Source organism: Panthera uncia, chromosome D1, assembly GCF_023721935.1.
Source record: "Panthera uncia isolate 11264 chromosome D1, Puncia_PCG_1.0, whole genome shotgun sequence".
NCBI lineage: Eukaryota > Metazoa > Chordata > Mammalia > Carnivora > Felidae > Panthera > Panthera uncia.
In genome coordinates, this window is record NC_064808.1 from 20,253,375 (window position 1) to 20,271,772 (window position 18,398).

Consider the following 18,398-nt stretch of genomic DNA (forward strand, 5'->3'; position numbering starts at 1 on the left):
AAGAGTTTGCATTTTTTGAGGTTTCATTTGACCAGTTTAACTTTTGAGGTAAATGATTTGTCAACCTTTGAAAGACAACAGCTTTGAAAAATTAGCCAAGTACCAATGAGTCTTTTTGCATATGGAGAAAATACCCAGCCCCAGCATCACACGGCAGGCTCACTGCAGCAGGACATTTGGATGCTGGCTTTGAAGACCTCTGAAGTCTCTTGCAGCCTGAAATGGGAAACAAAAAGTGGATCTTGCTACAAAAAGGAAATTAAATTAACAAAGTGCTGCACAGTAAATGAAGTTAAACACCAGGTTTACTGAAGAGTTGAATCTCTTTAATTAGCATAGCAATAGACTATGTAAAAATTACTTTAGGACTGCTGAAGTTTTTTGAAAATAGTCTGTAGCCTTAAGTAGTATATTAGGGCCACCATAATAGAGTACTATAGACTAGGTGGCTTAAACACAAATTTATTTTGTCACAGTTGTGGAGGCTGGGAGTCCAAGATCAGGGCACCAGCATTGTTGGTTTCCCCTGAAGAGAATAAGAGAAAGAACTTTTTCAGGACTTTCTCCTTGGCTTGCAGATGGCCAGCTTCTTCACGTGGTTATCTCTCTGCGCTTGTCTGATACCTTTGGTGTCTCTCTGTGTGTTCAGATTTCCTCTTTTGGTGAGGACACCAGTCAGATTGGATTACGGCTCACCCTCAGGGCCCCATTTTATATTTATTGTGGGCCTTTATTAAAAGGCCCTGTCTCCAAATATAGTCACATTTTGTGATACTGGGGGATTAGAGCCTCAGTATCCAAATTTTACAGGGAGACAGTGCAGTCCATAAACAAATAACTTAGGGATACATCCTAGATTCCTGTTGTTTTGTTTGTCCATTTGGTTTTTGTATTTGGCTGCCAAATAAGGCGTTATTAAACTGGCATTGTCAATTTCTCTAAGGCAGTTTCTCAGCCTCTACACTATGGATGTTGAGGCTGGATAATTCTTCGTTGTCTAGAGTTCTTGACTTTACTATAGAATGCCCAGCAGTATTTCTGGCCTACCAAATGTCAGTAGCACCACCCTCCAATTGTGACAACTGTCAATGTCTCAAGACACTGTGAAATGTTCCCTAGGGGTGCATAATTGCCCCTAGCTGAGAATCATTGCACTAAAGTGAAGGAAATGGAAAAAAAAAAAAAGGGTAATAGCAATGAGAGTGTTGAGAATGAATGGAGCTTATTTTGACTTTTCTTTGATGAATTCTTATCCACCTTTAGTGCTAGACTGGCCAAGGTTTACATTCTGGCTCTCATAAATGCTAGCTGTGTGGTTCTAAGCAAGTTCCTCTTAAAACTTAGACCTCTTTGGATTTTCACTTTATTATCTATAAAATGGCAATGATAATAGTATTGCCTCCTAGGCTTTTTGTGATAGTAAGTCAAGTGCTGGCACATTGTCTGGAATGGAATAATGGAAGTCTTTTTTCATAGCATTGATCATAGTGCTAGAAGCAAGAGTAATAGAATCCCAAAACTGTTAGCAGCCTGGCCTCAGTTTTTTGTTTGTTTGTTTGTTTGTTTGTTTTTGTTTATTATGTAAGATTTTACTTTTAAATAATCTCTACACTCAATGTGGGATTAAAAAAATCACAACCTTGAGATCAAGAGTTGCATGCTCTACTGACTAAGCCAGCCAGGCACCCTGACTGGTCTCTGTTCTAAAATGTGCCAAGATCCAGGTCTGAGCTGAACCTTACCTTGCAAACTCAACAGATTTGCTATTTGACAATACTTGAGAAGATCTATGATGAATGGATCCTTCTAACTGAAGATCTGTGAATGAATGCCAGTTTTTTTAAATAAACTCCCTAAAATCTGCAACTTTTAAAGAATGTGTGAGCATGTGTATCTTCCTGAGGACAGGACCATAATTTTCCATCATGTTCACCAAGAGACCCATATACTACAAAAATGTAAAGAAATGCTGCTTCACAGATATTAATGAATCAAAATATAAAATTCAAATGCTAGTCTTTTGGGGAAAAATTGTGAATATAATAAACCATTAGCTAACCCAGTCAGGAAAAAAGGAAGTGAAACACAAATACACAAAATAAGAAGTGAAAACACAGACATTAATGTAACAGCAGAGGAAATCAGAAATAACTCCAAGAGACTACTTTGTTCATTTCTATGCTAATATATATTCATTATATGTATTGATATTATTATTGTTAGTCATAACGTATATAATGCTTAAGCCTTGATCCCTGGCCTCTCCTTGTCCTCATCCTCTGAGGTCCTCATCCTTCTGTGTGACTTTCAGAAAGCCAGATTGCCTCCTGGTCTGGTTCTGTCACCCAGATCCCTCAACAGGTCACTGACTGGAACTCTCTTTCCAGCGGGCCTGAGTCCCAGGACAAGGGCCCAAATAGCCTACAAGTCCTTGAGGACTGGTCTGAGCCATGCTATCTTAGTAGATGTTACATAAAGCATCTGTCTATCTATCATGTATCTATTAAGATTATGTATTTAAAAGAAGGCAATGTTATTGTTTCTTCTTAGAAACAAATAGTGTTGCTCTATCAGTTAAGGATGACATCATACTTAGAAATCTCTGGACACATCCCCATTAAAATATTAGAGTCAGGGGGTGCCTGGGTGGCTCTCTCAGTTAAGCGTCAGACTTTGGCTCAGGTCATGATCTCACATTTTGTGGGTTCAAGCCCTGTGTGGGGCTCTGTGCTGACAGCTCAGAGCCTGGAGCCTGCTTCAGATTCTGTGTCTCCCTCTCTCTCTGCCCCTCCTCCACTCACACTCTGTCTCAAAAATCAACATAAGAAAAAAACATATATATATATACATATACATATATATATATGTATATGTATATATATATATATGAGTCAGGATTGCATATACATATATATATATGTATATGTATATATATATATATATATATGAGTCAGGATTAAGCTAGTATGTCCTTTATCAACAATGGCGTTTAACATAGTCTTGACATAAGAGCCAGAAAAATCTGAGAAAGATACGTGAATTATAAAAATTGAAAAAGAACATGTAAATGATCACTTTTTACAAATCATGAGGTTGTTTATGTGAAAACCCTAAGAAAATCAACTGAAAAACTTGCAAATGATAATTCAGTAATTTAATTATTTATAATCAATATGCAGGATATATATATATATATATATATATATATATATAAAACAATCACAAAATACAATGAATATAGCCTATTGTACAATAGCAAATAGGAAAGTATTTTTAATTTAAAGTAAAATATCAACAATATATACACATAAATGTATGTATGTTACATATGTATATGTAAGTAAAACACACATATATATGCACACATATAATTATATGTAAATTATCTGTAGAAAGACATATTTAGAATAAAACTGCTTTGGGGGTGTAAACTGAATAGCTCAGGGTATCAGAAGGGAACTTTTCATTTTATACCACTCTACAATTCTGAGTTTTGTACTATGTGCATATATTACCTTTTTAAATTGCTTAACTAAAATATATTTTTAAATAATTGTTAACTTTGATTAATAATGCCAGTGTTTATAATACCCTGAATTAAACTTTCCTTCTGAGAACAACAATAAGCTTAATCTAAAATGATTCAAGCTACACACAGTGGAATGAGAACCACATATAATTTAAATGGAGTTAATGTAAGCAAAATTATATACCATAAATGTAAATGATATTTATTATATTTCTTTTTTTTTTAACGTTTATTTATTTTTGAGACAGAGAGAGACAGAGCATGAACTGGGGAGGGGCAGAGAGAGAGGGAGACACAGAATCAGAAGCAGGCTCCAGGCTCTGAGCCATCAGCCCAGAGCCCGATGTGGGGCTTCAACTCGCGGACCGCGAGATCGTGACCTGAGCTAAAGTCGGATGCTTAACCGACTGAGCCACCCAGGCGCCCCTATATTTCTAACATAAACTTAAATTTCCTTCCTGGTAAAAGTTGTGGGGAACTTTTAGTAAAATGTATTCAGGGGCACCTGAGTGGCTCAGTTGGTTGAGCATCCAACTTTGGGTTTTGGCTCAAGTCATGATCTCACAGTTTCAAGAGTTCAAGCCCCACTTTTGTCTCTGCACTGACAGTGTAGAGCCTGCTTGGGATTCTCTCCCTCTCTCTCATTCCCTCTGTCCCTCCCCTGCTCTCTCTCTGTGTCTCTCAAAATAAATAAATGAACTTAAAAAAAATTTTGTAAATGTGTTCTGAAATAGTGTCTGCAACTTTTAAAGAATGTGTGAGCTGGCCTCTTTCAGCTTACATTGTCCAAAGTACCATCTGCTCTCCTTTCCACCCAGTTGTTTCATGCTAATTCAGTTCTTATCTTAATCATGGCCCTTATTCATATGTTTAACAAGAGCATTGGGTATCCTTTAAGGCTCACTTTAAGTCACAACATCTATCAAAGTTATTCATTTTATGGTCATACCAATACATTGCATTCCTTCTAAAATATTCTTTGAATTCCTCTGTCTCTTGTTCACTCTGTTGAAAACCACTCAGCCCTCATTTCTTGAGATCCTCTACTATTTCTCTGTTCTCCCCCATAACAGGAATAAAAGATAATCAACCCTAACTTTTAGAGGGAAGAGTCCTTTCCTGATGGGGTTATGAGCTGAAAAAGGAAATAACCTGCCATGCATACACATGAACACTGAAACACTCACTTTCCATGTAATGCCATTAAACTTTTATCAGTACCATGAACATGTTAGCAGTTTTATACTCCTTATCCATTCCATGTGTAATATGGAATTGGCCACAGAAATATTTTACCATTTTAATATGGTTGTCATGTTTATTATCTTCTGCAATGTTTTGCTTCTTTAAACACACTTTGAGGTGGTCATTAATCTCACCATTTTATGAGAATACCAAGGCTCTAAGTAAGTATGCCTCTGTTCCTGTAGAGAACCTCTGTACCTGTAGCTGGTAACAATATTTGTCCTATCTATTGTAAGTCATTTTCCTCATTAAGAGACAAAGTGGACATTAAGCATCTCTAAAAAATTTTAGTAGATAATAGAGCAGAGTGGTTAAGAATATAAACCATGGTGTCAGATAGTCTTGGATTTAGGGTATGGCTTTGTGACCAATTAGTTAAATGACCTTGGAAAGTTAGTAAGTACTATAATCCTCAGTTTCCTCATAAATCCACTGGGAATTAGAATAACACTTAGTCATATGTAGGGTCCTTTATCTGTTCATCCAACAAACATTTATGTGGGTCAACAATGTGACAAGCAGTATGATTACTATGGTAAGTGAGAGCAGAAAGAGTATCTTGTCTCCTGGACCTTAAAGTCTAGTTGAAGAGACAGAGGTCAGTCAAATGGTAACACTGAAATGTGAAAGTAACACCCTTGCTGTCACAGTGGAGCAGAGTTCTGGGACCAGAGTGTCAAAGGTGCTCCATCTCTGTCTGGGTCTTCACATGTACTGTTTCCTGTTCCTGGAATGCTCTTCCCTTGAAGATCCAAAAGAATCACCATCCCCTTCTCCATTCCCCCTGTTGCTCAAATGTCAGCTCCTTACCGAATTCTTCCCTGACCTCTTTGACTACAATAGCCCCTAGCTCCTACACTCATTTCTCTTATCTCCGAGTCTGATTTTGTTTTCTTGAATAGCATTTTGTCCATCTGACATATTGAATGTTTGCTTCTTGTGTACCATCTGTCTCCCATCTTCAGAATATAGGCTTCACAAAAGCCAGAGCATTATACGTTTTGTTCCTTGCTGTATCCCCAGCAATGAGAGGAGTGTCTGGCATAAGGTGAGCGCAGAAGAGATATATGTATATAACTAAATTAATAAATAAGTTAATTAATTAACGAGGGAGATTTAGAGTTAGTGCAGGCTTCCCTGAGGAAGTGATGCTTGGCATAGGCAGAAGAATAAATAGAAGTTAATTATGCAAAGCTGTGCTGGATGGGCATTCCAGATGGAAGACAGAAGGTACCAAGGCTTGGAAAAGAGGAATGTGTATGTTAGGTCGTGGGTCCAGAGCAAGGCTAATATAACTGGAGCAAAGCAAGTGAAGGGGACTATAAGGAAAAATCAGGGAGAGAGGACTAGGCCCTCCTGGATCCTAAAGGTCATGTTAGAGAATTTTGTTTTGTTACCACTAACAAGGAGCTTGAACAGTTTGAAAGTGGGAAGGGTATCAGAGGGAATGATGTGATCAGTTTCTTTTGTTTGTTTTTGTTTGAAAATCTCATTTTCACTGAGATTGAAGAGTGTGGTAGACAGGATAATGACCCTCCAAACATGTCCAGGTCATAATCCAAGATCCTGTGAATATGTCAGGTCACATGGAAGGAGACCACAAGGAAAGGAAAGCCCTTTCCCTCTAGAAGCTAGAGTAGGCAAGGAAATAGATTCTCCCCTAGAGCCTCCAGAAAGGAAAGCATCTCTGCCAGCACCTTGATTTTAGCCCAGTGAAACACTTTTTATATCTCTGACCTTGAGAACTGTATGATAATAAATGTGTATTCTTTTAAGCCAGTAGCTTGTGATTTTTTTTTCACAAGAGTAACAGGGAACTAAGACAGAGGGGGTTGCAAGAGTAATTATTTTAAGAATTATGTGAGATTATACATGCAAAACAGTAAAGTGCTGGTCTTACAAAATAGTCATTTCATGTGAACTTCTGTTTTGTGATTATTGATGTTATTTTTAAGGTTATTGATATCACTAAGAAATACATCCTATTGAATACAAGGAGCTATCCCTAATATACCTTTTCCTACACTGAAAATGATAATTAAGCAATATCTTAATCTTGATGTACTCTCATCAAAGAACCTAGTGGACCTTCACTGACTTTGAAGACCTTGACCACTTCCACTTTTACAAGTTATAGATTCAGATGAGCAGTACAAAACAAAATGTTTAAGAGCTACTTTGCATCCCCTTTCCTGATGCTAATATGCTATTTGCATCATTAGGCCCTGCTGCTGATATGCAGGAGGCTATGAGGGAGGGGACAGGCTTCTCTGTACTCACACAATGTAAAAATTCATAATGATGATGGCTTTTATATGACCTCATTACAAAGAGACCCAAATTAAAAACAACTGGTGTTCACTCAAATGTATAACAATGTAGCACTAGTCAGCGGACAGACAACTGTCACAGAGTGGAACAGAAAATTAGTGATCGTAAGTACTAGAACAAAAAAATAATGAATTAATAGATAAACAACTGCACTGTCTCTTGACCCCAAGGATTACAAGCATCAACTGCAAAGGTAATTAGGAACACATGATGGTAAATTAATGCTTTCTTAGTTTCTCTGAAGTCCTTCAACTGCCCAATCTATTAGGATATGCCATCTACTTGCTATTCATTCTTTCTTTTTGATTACACTAGCTTATATCTCTATTCATTATTTAATAGACTCTAGTTCAAAATGTGATAGGGTGAAGAGTGATTGGTAGCTTTTGACAAAGGAACCTGCCTTAATTACGTAGGAAGCCAAGCCTTAATTGGAAAATCATAGTGAATCTGAAGAAGAAGAAAAAAAATATTTCAAGACATTCTACTTGTGTTTTTCATCCACCTGGGAATGGAAAGAACTAATCTTCCCCTCAGATGCAGAAGTCTCCTTTCTGAGGGGTCTAACTCTACTAGATGCTATCTATTTAAAAAGTCTCAATGATATCTCAAAGATGACTTTGAAAACCACTCAGCACAGAAGCAATTCGGATGTGATTTCAAAGCTAGAGAGATACATTATCATGGAAACAGGATCTCAGCTGATTTGAATTTCATCTGTTCCTGCTGCTTATCCCTTCGTTGTGAAGTGATAATGCCCCTTTATGACTTTAGTCTTTTTCTGCTTTACCAAAATGTATTGTCAGAAATAAAATATGGTGATTCTAGCTGGAAGTAACAAGGGCAGATGGAATTCTAAACTGCAAAGATTCCATACTCTTAGATGAGAAGAGCTTTCTTTATTCCAGTTTTAAATTCTATCTTTGGCTATCATGAAAGCTAATAAAGCCCAAGTTTGTGATGAAGAGCAGAAATTCTTCCTTATTTGATTTGGTAATCAGTGAAGTTTTTAAAAGAATGATAACCAGATCATTTTATTAGGTATGGTTAAATAACAAAAACCATAATTAACCAAATATCAACCATATTTCTTAGATATGGTTAAAGAACAAAAACCATTAACAAAATCCTTTTGAAAAAAACCTTTGTTGGGAACATCAAAGTTTAGAAATAACAGAAGTAAAGCCAATGAATCACCTAACTAGTAATTAATAAAAGTTTATTGTGCATACACCAAAAAGACAGTTTGCAAGCCAGGAGCAATTAAACCAAAATATGGAATGGGTCTCAGGAGTATCCTGTTATAAAGCAGTTTATAAAGTAAGAAAGCAGTGATTGTTTATTCTTCACAGTGAGTGGTTATAATATTAGAATTTTCTTAAATGTGAGGGAATTGATCAGTGGTTACTTCATATCAACCTTGGGAAACAGTTCAAGTTTTGCTTATGATTTTCAGAGGCATAAGCAAGAAAGAACACAGGTCAAGTTAGCCTTACAAAATAAGCTAAATTAGGCTTGTATGACTAAACTTGTTTTGTCCGCTCAGGGAATTTTCAAGGCTAATCTCCATTTGTGATTTTAATAGAGGACAAACGTAAATTTTGATTTTTATGCGTATCATAATGTATTTCAAAGTTTATATGGAAGCATTTGCTTTGTACCAAATATAAAGTCATAGATTAATGAGTAACTCTATAAGAGGGTGACTACTGTCTTTGCACAAACAGAACAGTTAGGGAGGGATAAGTATGTTTACTCTACCATTCTAAATGGGCTGCACACAAAGAGCACTGGAATTTGGGGCTTGGTTCCAGTTGAATTTATGCTAGGGTCCTGCATTATAATGACATTGACCCATGTAAAATGATGCTACTGAGGCATCCAGTGGACTTTTGGGATAATGCTGTGGAATCTAGAAATCTTCAAGTCTTGGTATGTTAAAAAAAAAAAGGAAAACTGGAATCATAATGTGTATTGAAGGAGTGGGCAATGCTCATATATTCCTGCATATTGATTTAATTGGGTTGGCAAAAGATTGATGGTATTGTTTGGATACACCTCTACTCAGCACTCCAAGTGTGTTATTATAAAATCTTGGCTCTTCTCCTTTCTACTAATTGCTTAGGATTCAATGTGTTGGATTGTTTCTTTACTCATGGGATTGTATGGACAACCTATCAGAGTTCTTGGCTCTAACTTTATCAGCTGGAAAGGTCAGCAGTAAATTCCACTTACATGGCTGTTAAATAAGAGTAAAAAGATTAGTGATAGAGGGTGCTGATGGTGTTGGCCTTAAGAAAAATGTCAGCTAGTATCCACTTACTACCGAGGGAGGCATTCATTCTTTCCTTGTGAAGACAAATTTATCTTAAATTTTAAAAGACTTTTGGGAGAGAACACTTATTAATTGTATCATAATTGTCCATTATTCTGTGTCTTCAAATTATATATTCCTTGCTTATATGAATTATCAGTGTTTCTTGAACCTTTTCCCTTAACCTTTTTTAAGCTAAGCCTTAGTTACTTAATGGTTGATCTATATTGTTTATTTAGGGGTGTCCTTAGAGATGATCAAATTGACTTTAAGATGTTTTGTGGATTGTATAAGAAAGGTTTTTTTCCTAATTCCAAGAATATTTTGGCTCCCTATTTTTTTCTCCTATTTAGCCATATAGTAGAATTCTCTCAGTGACATTGGAAGGTGTAATGAGTATTTAATCTTCTCTAATTGAAATGGGATTAATGTAGGGGCCAATTTTTAACGTTTAGTTTCTGGTAAATCTCTTCTACAGGCGAATTCACCAACCCTGTAGCTGACGGTAAAATTCATTTATTTCCTTGAGGATGAATGTGTGTTTTTGCCTATTCACTTGTGTGTCAGGACTGGGGGTGAGGGAAGAAAGAAGGACAAAAAGCTTTGACCTCTTAATCTCTGCAAACAACTTGAAGAATATCTGGGAGATACAGTCTAGGAATGAAGTTAGTTCAATGTCCTTTAGCATTCTATTGTATATAGTCACTGCCAAATGTCATAGTTTTTTGTTTTTGGCTCACAAGGAATGATAGAATTTCTGGGGCACCTGGGTGGCTCAGTCAATTAAACATCTGACTCTTGATTTCAGCACAGGTCATGATCTGACAGTCATGAGTTGAGCCCCGTATGGGTCTCCATGCTGAGTAAGGAGACTGCTTAAGATTCTCTATCTCTGTTTCTGACCCCGCCCCTGCTCTCATGTGTGTGCACATGCCCTCTCTGTCTCTCTCTTTAAAAAAAAAAAATAAAGAATGATGAATTTCTAATCCTTCAGACACTTAGAATCAGAAATTTCTTTAATTTGCATAGCTCCCTATATTTTTAAAAATTATCATTTTTGATAGATGCTATAATTGGTTCTCTCATTTTCTTTACATTGGTAGTGCATCCTTATAAAATATTTAGTTTCTCTATAATTGCAATAAATCAGTCCTAATAATATTTTCAGGAATACCATGACATGGAATGTATGGGCCTCTTACTACCAAAAGTGATAATAATACTTGTTTTCTAAGTAACAACCTTCCTCCCAAACCACCTATGGTGACTTATTTACCTTAAAATTTGTTAAAGATTCTAGACCTTAATTTAAGAATCAAGAAGACCTTGATTCTTCTTTCTAATAAACTCCAGGAAGATTGGGTCTTATCATTTGCTGAATAAATTTGTATATATTTATATATTCTAGGGGCCTGGGGATCCGGTATGAATGGGGAGTGGACATTTGAAGTGACTAGGTCTTAACTTTTTAATGATGAAGTATCTATAAGGTCAGATCTACTTAAAAAATAAAAAGTTATCACTGGTTCAATGGGCAAGAGAGAGGCCCAGTGTAGAACCAAGATTTATAAAATCTGGCATAAAAATTTTGGAATTTATGTGCTGTGCCTGAGATATAGGTGTCATATCTTTAGCTATTTACCTCATGAGAGACAACAGATAATTTAAGATTCAGGGAACTCATAATTAATAATTGTCTTATTAATTAGGTATCTCTTTGGCTAGAGATGCAGGCTAAGTGGGTCCAATCAGTTTTATACTCTGACTTCAAAATCAACTTTAACATAAAGAAAATGTGGTATGTGGTATACTACTTGATGATGAAAAAGAATGAAATCTTGCCATTTGCAACAACATGGATGGAACTAGAGGGTATTAGCCTAAGCAAAATAAATCAGTCAGAGAAACAGATACCGTATGATTTCACTCATATGTGGAATTTGAGAAACTCAACAGATGAACATAGGGGAAGGGAATGAAAAATAAGATGTACACAGAGAGGAAGGCAAACCCTCTTAAAGAGGGTTTAAGAGACTCTTAAATGCAGAGAACAAATTGAGGGTTGCTGGAGGGAAGGGTGGGTTAAATGGTTGGTGGGCATTAAGGAAGGCACTTTTGGGGATGAGCGCTGGGTATCATATATAAGAGATGAATCACTGGGTTCTACTCCTGAAGCCAAGATTATACCCTATGTTGACTAACTTCAATTTAAATTAAAATAAAATCAACTTGAACAGAGAAAATTGGACAGATTTAATAAATATTTTTATAGTTTTGAACATAGTATAGTTATAAGACAGATACTGCATAATAATATAATCTGTACCCATAACTGGTTTTAGAACCAAATAGTCCCGGGTTCAAATCTTCATGCCAACTGTTAGTACCTGTGGAGCCTTGGGCAAGGGAGATATTCCTTTCAGAGTTCCAACCTTTAAAATGGGAAACTGTGTGTCTAGCTTTTGTGATTAGGGGTTTAATGGGATGAGAATGCCTTAACCTAATAAGTGCTCAACAAATAGTTAAAATAATTCATAAACAGTGGTAGTAGAGACAGACAAAGTGATAGGTACTTTGTGTAACCTTATTTAATATTTAAAACAACTCTGAAAATTGGATGTCTTAAATGCCCATTTAAAATTTCATACCGTTAACCTCAAGGACATCAAATAACCTGCTAGTATTTGAAACCAAATAATCATTGTGGTGAAAGTGATGGTGCTGGTAAGGCGGTAGTGACCGTGATGGTGCAGGTGACAGTGAGGAGTCAGACTCTGGACAGGACAAAAGCCAGACCAAATCTTCCGTTATGTGTGATCTCTTTCTTCTAGAATGCCTTCTGTGGCTTTTTAACCTCCCTCAGATCCCAGTATCTGCACCTGGCAGGAGCAAACTCAATGATGGCTGGTTTAACTTGCACTTGGTGTCACTTTAACTTGTGGGAGACTAAAACTGAATTAGCAAAACAGATAGCAGAAAATGAACTGGAGAGACCATCATTCAGAAAGAAAGCCAGAATTTAAATCTTTGAGATTTTTGACCTAGGCTTGCATTTCAGAGGCAAGAATTTACTCTCCAGAAGGATTTTCATCCAATTATTTTACCTTCTTGAGTAAGCTACAATGTGATTTAGCTGAAAGATGATTTCTTTTCTACCAGCAAAGTGTGAGCACCATACTTTTCTTTTGAAAGTTGTTGCCCAAACTGTTCAGTATTTTTGACCCAAAATACTGACCCAGTATTTTTGACCCAAAGTTTTACTTAAACTTTAACTGTAAGAATATCTATATCATCTCTATCTCTATATATATTTATATCTATATATTTAATATATAATAATATATAATTATATATTTAATTTATATATAACTTGATATATAATTATATATATATAATTTTTAACAGAAGAAATCTAAGTATCAGGACTTTTAGTGAAAGTAAGCATTCAGTTTTTGTATTGCATTTTGTTGTTTTGCTTTTCATAGGAAAAAAAGGTATTTCTAGGGTAGAAGACTGATTGCTTGATTTGTTGGAAGAATTTCTTCATAAAAGGAATGCAAACAAGGTTTAGTTGTAATTGTCAGAAGAAAGATCCATTCAAGAGTAATGAAGCTCTTTTCAATCAGTTAAAAAAAAAGCTGTTTATTCTGGTTTATGGTGGCCCATTAATGAGACATTATTTTCTTCCCCAGTATTGTGGTTCCTCATCTCAAACTTTGATTTTAGCATTCAAAGCTGTTCTGTCTCTAGCAGATTATAATGGAAGAAATTTTGTTGTGTTTTGTTTTCAATTTTGACTGATATATTTTTCACATGCAAAGAAGATGAAAGAGATGCATAGAAGGCAAAGAGATAAAGAAAAAGAATGATGTGGTAAGTTGAGTGAAAAATAAACAGTATTAATCAGGAATTATTTTATTCACTTAAGGTAGAGATTGTGACACATGTAAATGAAGGCAGTTAGTCTGAAGCCAACTCTCAGGCGTCCAGAGGGATTACAAATCTTTACAATAATTCATAGCCTAAATCAGATTAATTTCATCTTTCAAATATTATTACGAAGTCTGAAATCAAGTAACAAAATCTGTGTAGGTCTGCTGTGGTGCACAAAGGAAACAGTGGACTAAAAATGAGGAAAAGTGGGTCCCTGTACTATTGACTTTTGTTAATTTTCTGGGTGAATTTATTCATCATGTATTTTCTCTAGGTGTGTTTACCTAAAAAAATGATGAGAACTGGTTTATATGCTTTTCATAGTCTTTATTATTTCCAGATTCATGTAAATCTATATTTCTATGGAAATATACTCATCATTTCTTTCTTCCTCAAGACTATTTTGTGATACCATTTTATGCATAATATTTGGGTTTCTGTGGTGGCTAAGTAACAGAAGAGAAAGTGGTGGAAGAGATACTCCTTGATTTTTTGACATACAGTACCTGCATTTGCCAAAATTTTCTAAATTAAATTTCCACTAAAGTAGAAAATAGACTACAGTAATTTCCAGCATCTGTCTGTCTATCCCTGCCCTTTCTCTTTTTCTCTGTTTTATAACCAAATCCCCAGATAACTGAAGGATCATTATTAAATTGTCCATAGGGTAGACATCTCATAATATCTCATTGTGGTGTTTTATATATGTATTGCTTGGATTAGGCAACATAATCCCCTTCTAAAGTATTCTCATTATCCTTTGATTCTTTTATAAAATAAACATTGATCCTGAGTACATATTGTTGGGGTGGGGGGGTGGGGAGGAAGACATAGAAGTTGCTTATAGTCTGGTTAGGAAGACAGAGCAAAATGGAAAACAATAAGTTTATAATTACAAATTTAGATTGTGTGTGTGTATATATATATATATATATATATATATATATATATACATACATACAAAGTGGTATAATTATATTGATGACAAAAATGAACTATTAGAACCATCGGGTTAGTGCTATTAAAACTGAGATTTGGAGGATGAGATGAAGTCCTCATGGAAGAGCAAAGAGAAAAATAGAATATTCCAAAACCAGTAATTATAGCAGGCGGTATGATGGGAAGGATAGAGTAAAGGGAGGTTGGAGAAGCAGTCTTCAGAACTTTGGAGACTGTAGATTTTCTACTTTCTCTCTCTCTCTCTCTCTCTCTCTTCCCCTCTTTCTTTCTTTCTTTCTTTCTCTCTCTTTTTCTTTCTCTCTCTTTCTTTCTTTCTTTCTTTCCTTTTTTCTTTCTTCCTTTCTTTTTCTTTCTTTCAGTATAGTAGAAGTTGTTAAAGGACAGTAAGTAGAGAAATTATATGGTTTTATCCTTTCGGAAGGCAGCAAAGAGAAAAACTTTACTGTGGTATTTGGGCCAACCTTCCAACTTGATGTATAGATTTGTTCATTTTACTGATAAGGAAATCAGAGTTCAAGGGAGTTAAATCATCCACAGTTTCCACAATTAGAAAGTGGGGGAGCCAGAAAATAACCAGTTTGGTTGGACTCAGAAGCCAGTGCCCCTTCCACCATACCTGTAATGTACCAGTTTTATCATAGGATGAATTCATTATACAATGGATTGAGAGCATGGGATTTAGCTACTGATGAAGGATCATAAACGGAGGTCTAGCCATACAGCGATGAGATGGTCAGGAAGAACCTCAGAGAAAGGAGTTTTGAAAAGTCCAGGAGATAATGCCAGTGGATTTGCAGAGAGGAGGGGCTATGATATTTCAGAGAGAACATTACCAGACCTTAAGCATTGGCTAGAGACCAGGCAAGCAGTAGGGAGGATAGAATGCAGGCTTTTGAGTACAGGCTTTGTGGAATGATCACTCTGGTACATTATACTACATCACACAAGGCCAGAAACAGAAAATATGCAGTCTGGGCAATATCAGGAATATCAACCTGAGGTGATGGTTACTAGGCCAGAATAGGAATCAGAAAAGGTCTGGACTGAGTTTTGTTTTGTTTTGTTGTTTTGTTCTGTTTTATTTTGTTTTGTTTTGTTTTCAAAACATGAAACATGCGAAGGGATCAAAAATACCACCTAAGTGTTACTCCTGTCTTGACACTGGACAGCCAGTTGTTTAGCATCTTCTGAATCATCCTTAGTCCTTGATGCTTCCATTTGGGCCTAATGAATCTATACAATATTTATCCAGCATTAGATATTAAAACAAATGTCAGTTTGTGTTAAGATACATTGACTTAGATGAAAATATGTCAAGAATAATTAAAGTCAATTGAGCATGCTTTTAAACCTGTTTTTTTTTTTAATTTCAGAAGTAATATGTGTACATGACTACCAAATAATGCAAAAGGCACATAATTAACAACAACAACAACAACAACAAAATATAACTCAGAATTCTTCCTTGCACCCACACACATACATTTTGTATGCACTCTCTAGAAATAGCTACTATGAATTTTCTATAGAGGTAAAAACATGTATAGAAACACACACTAATGTAACCAGGGTTTCCTCATTTCTTCTACCATTCTCCCTAGAGAGGTCAATTTTAGTAATGATGTTATTGGTGTTTCAAACTTCCTTACTTCCTTATACGGACCTCTTTTGCTGGTGACCAGTAATGACCCCTTCAGCCACTGTGGCACATTTGCATAACCGTGCTTCCTATGTGGCCACAATGGCATGACTGAGGAAAAGAAAACAAATGAGGCTGTCTCAGTGCCATGCCCTCTCTCCCTTGTCTGAACCCCCTGGTTTATATGATTTCCACGATTCTCTTGGCCCCTTAGGCATTCTCTTGTACTGCTATCTTTTTATGAACTTATGTCTCTTAAGCAACCTGACTTAGGTTCAAGAGACAGGTAATATGGGGGCGCCTGGGTGGCGCAGTCGGTTAAGCGTCCGACTTCAGCCAGGTCACGATCTCGCGGTCCGTGAGTTCGAGCCCCGCGTCAGGCTCTGGGCTGATGGCTCGGAGCCTGGAGCCTGTTTCCGATTCTGTGTCTCCCTCTCTCTCTGCCCCTCCCCCGTTCATGCTCTGTCTCTCTCTGTCCCAAAAATAAAAAAAATAAAAAAATAAAAAAAAAAAAAAACGTTGAAAAAAAAAAAAAGAGACAGGTAATATGAACTGCTCTTGAAACCCCAACCAAGTGAATGATTTCTTAAACATTTTTGAATCACACCCTGAAGATCTCTATGGAAAACAGCATCCTATGGCTTCTTCACTGAATGTGACTACAGAGAGAAATGAATTCCCTTTATAGAGGGTCAGATCCCTCTCTTGCTATAATTAATAGTCTCATCTCCTATGGCCAAGTGTCCCTTTCATGCAGAAGGAGCTGCAGATTTAAATTCTTTTAATTTGAGCAGAAATGAATCCCCCTTGCATCACTTGAGATATCACCCATGAAAATATGATTATGCTCCTCTACTCATGAATAGCACCTATATATCATACTATAAATCATAGAGATTTTATTTTATGAATTAAACATGAGGCTTAGTCTTCATGATTGAGCTATTCTTTTGGGGGAAAAATGGGCAGATTCTAATCCTGGGCTGTTCTGAGATCTCTATCAAATGACATAAGATTCTCACTTCCTTTGCCCTAAACAAAGGTCATAAGCAAATTTCAGTTACCCAGAAGGTGAAGATAAGTGATCCTTGATTTTCCAGGGCTATGCACTCTCTCCTTGTCAGGTCCTCTACTTTATATAATTTCTATGGTTCACTTGGCCCCTTAGGCATTCTCTTATACTATTGTCTTTTTATGAATTTATGTCTCTTAAGTAACCTGAAGGCAAGAATCAAGTCTATTAACTTTTCAACTATTTTTTTCAGAAGATAATGATGTCTCTGTGATAGGAATCAAACCAGAGCTGTCTTGCTTTTGTCATTCTTTGATCTCCTTGAGAGCTTTGGCAAGCCATAGCCACTATCCTTTCTGATAGTTTGAACTTGGTTTTCCTAAGAATGAAATAAAGGAAGCTTGTCTGAGTATGAAAGGAGCAAATGGAGGTTATCTTCATTTATTTTTTAAGGTTTATTTATTTATTTTGAGAGAGAGAGAGAGACAGAGAGAGACAGAGAGACAGAGAGAGAGGGAGAGAGGAAGGGAGGGAGGAAGACAGAGAGAGAATCCCAAGCAGGCTCCACACTGTGTGCATGGAGACTGATGCAGGGCTCAAACCCATAAACGATGAGATCATGACCTGAGCTGAAACCAAGAGGCAGAGGCTTAACCGACTGAGTCACCCAGGTGCCCCTAACGGAGGTTCTCTTTATAAGACTGTGGTCTAATGAAGAGAGCCTGGATTCTGTTATCACAGTGTGTCATCTTGTGTGTGATTAGATGTGAAAATACCCCCCCCCATAACTAACGAGAGAAGGAGATGAAGGTGAGAAAGGGGAAAAGAAAAGTGGGTTTTGTGAGAATGGGTCCAATGCAAGCATCAAAGCAGAGGTAAGCGAGGCAGAGGGTAGAAAGGACAGAGCTGAAATGAGAGGTGGGATTCACCAAGAGCAAACCACCCACTTCCCAATATTGCCTCAGAACTCTAGAAATTAACTAGATTGAAATCATGCCGTTTTCCACCCAATTATAGAAAGGGAGATGTTTGTCTTTAAAAAGGAATTCTGCTTCCCGTTTCAATCTAAATATGTTCTCACTAGCCAGTTTCAATAGGATTGTCTATTGAATAGGATTGTTACAGGGAAAGATTTTAAAGGACGCAGAGTATCCACAAAACCATGCCAGTACACCAATATTGTAGCTTAAAGGGTGATAATGATTCCCAAATGACAATGCACCAATATAATTTCTTACTGCAAATGTTCCTTTATAATTCTCTGTTGGTGGATGGGGAACAATATAGAAACATGGCAGTTTGCATGGACAAACATAATTTTGCTTACTGTAATTACTGCAGTCAGTCTTGGTATATTCTCAGCAGTAGAACTGTCACCACCCAAAAGAAGCTTTGCTTTCTTCAGTAATGTTCAGGACAGATGGAATTGAATTAC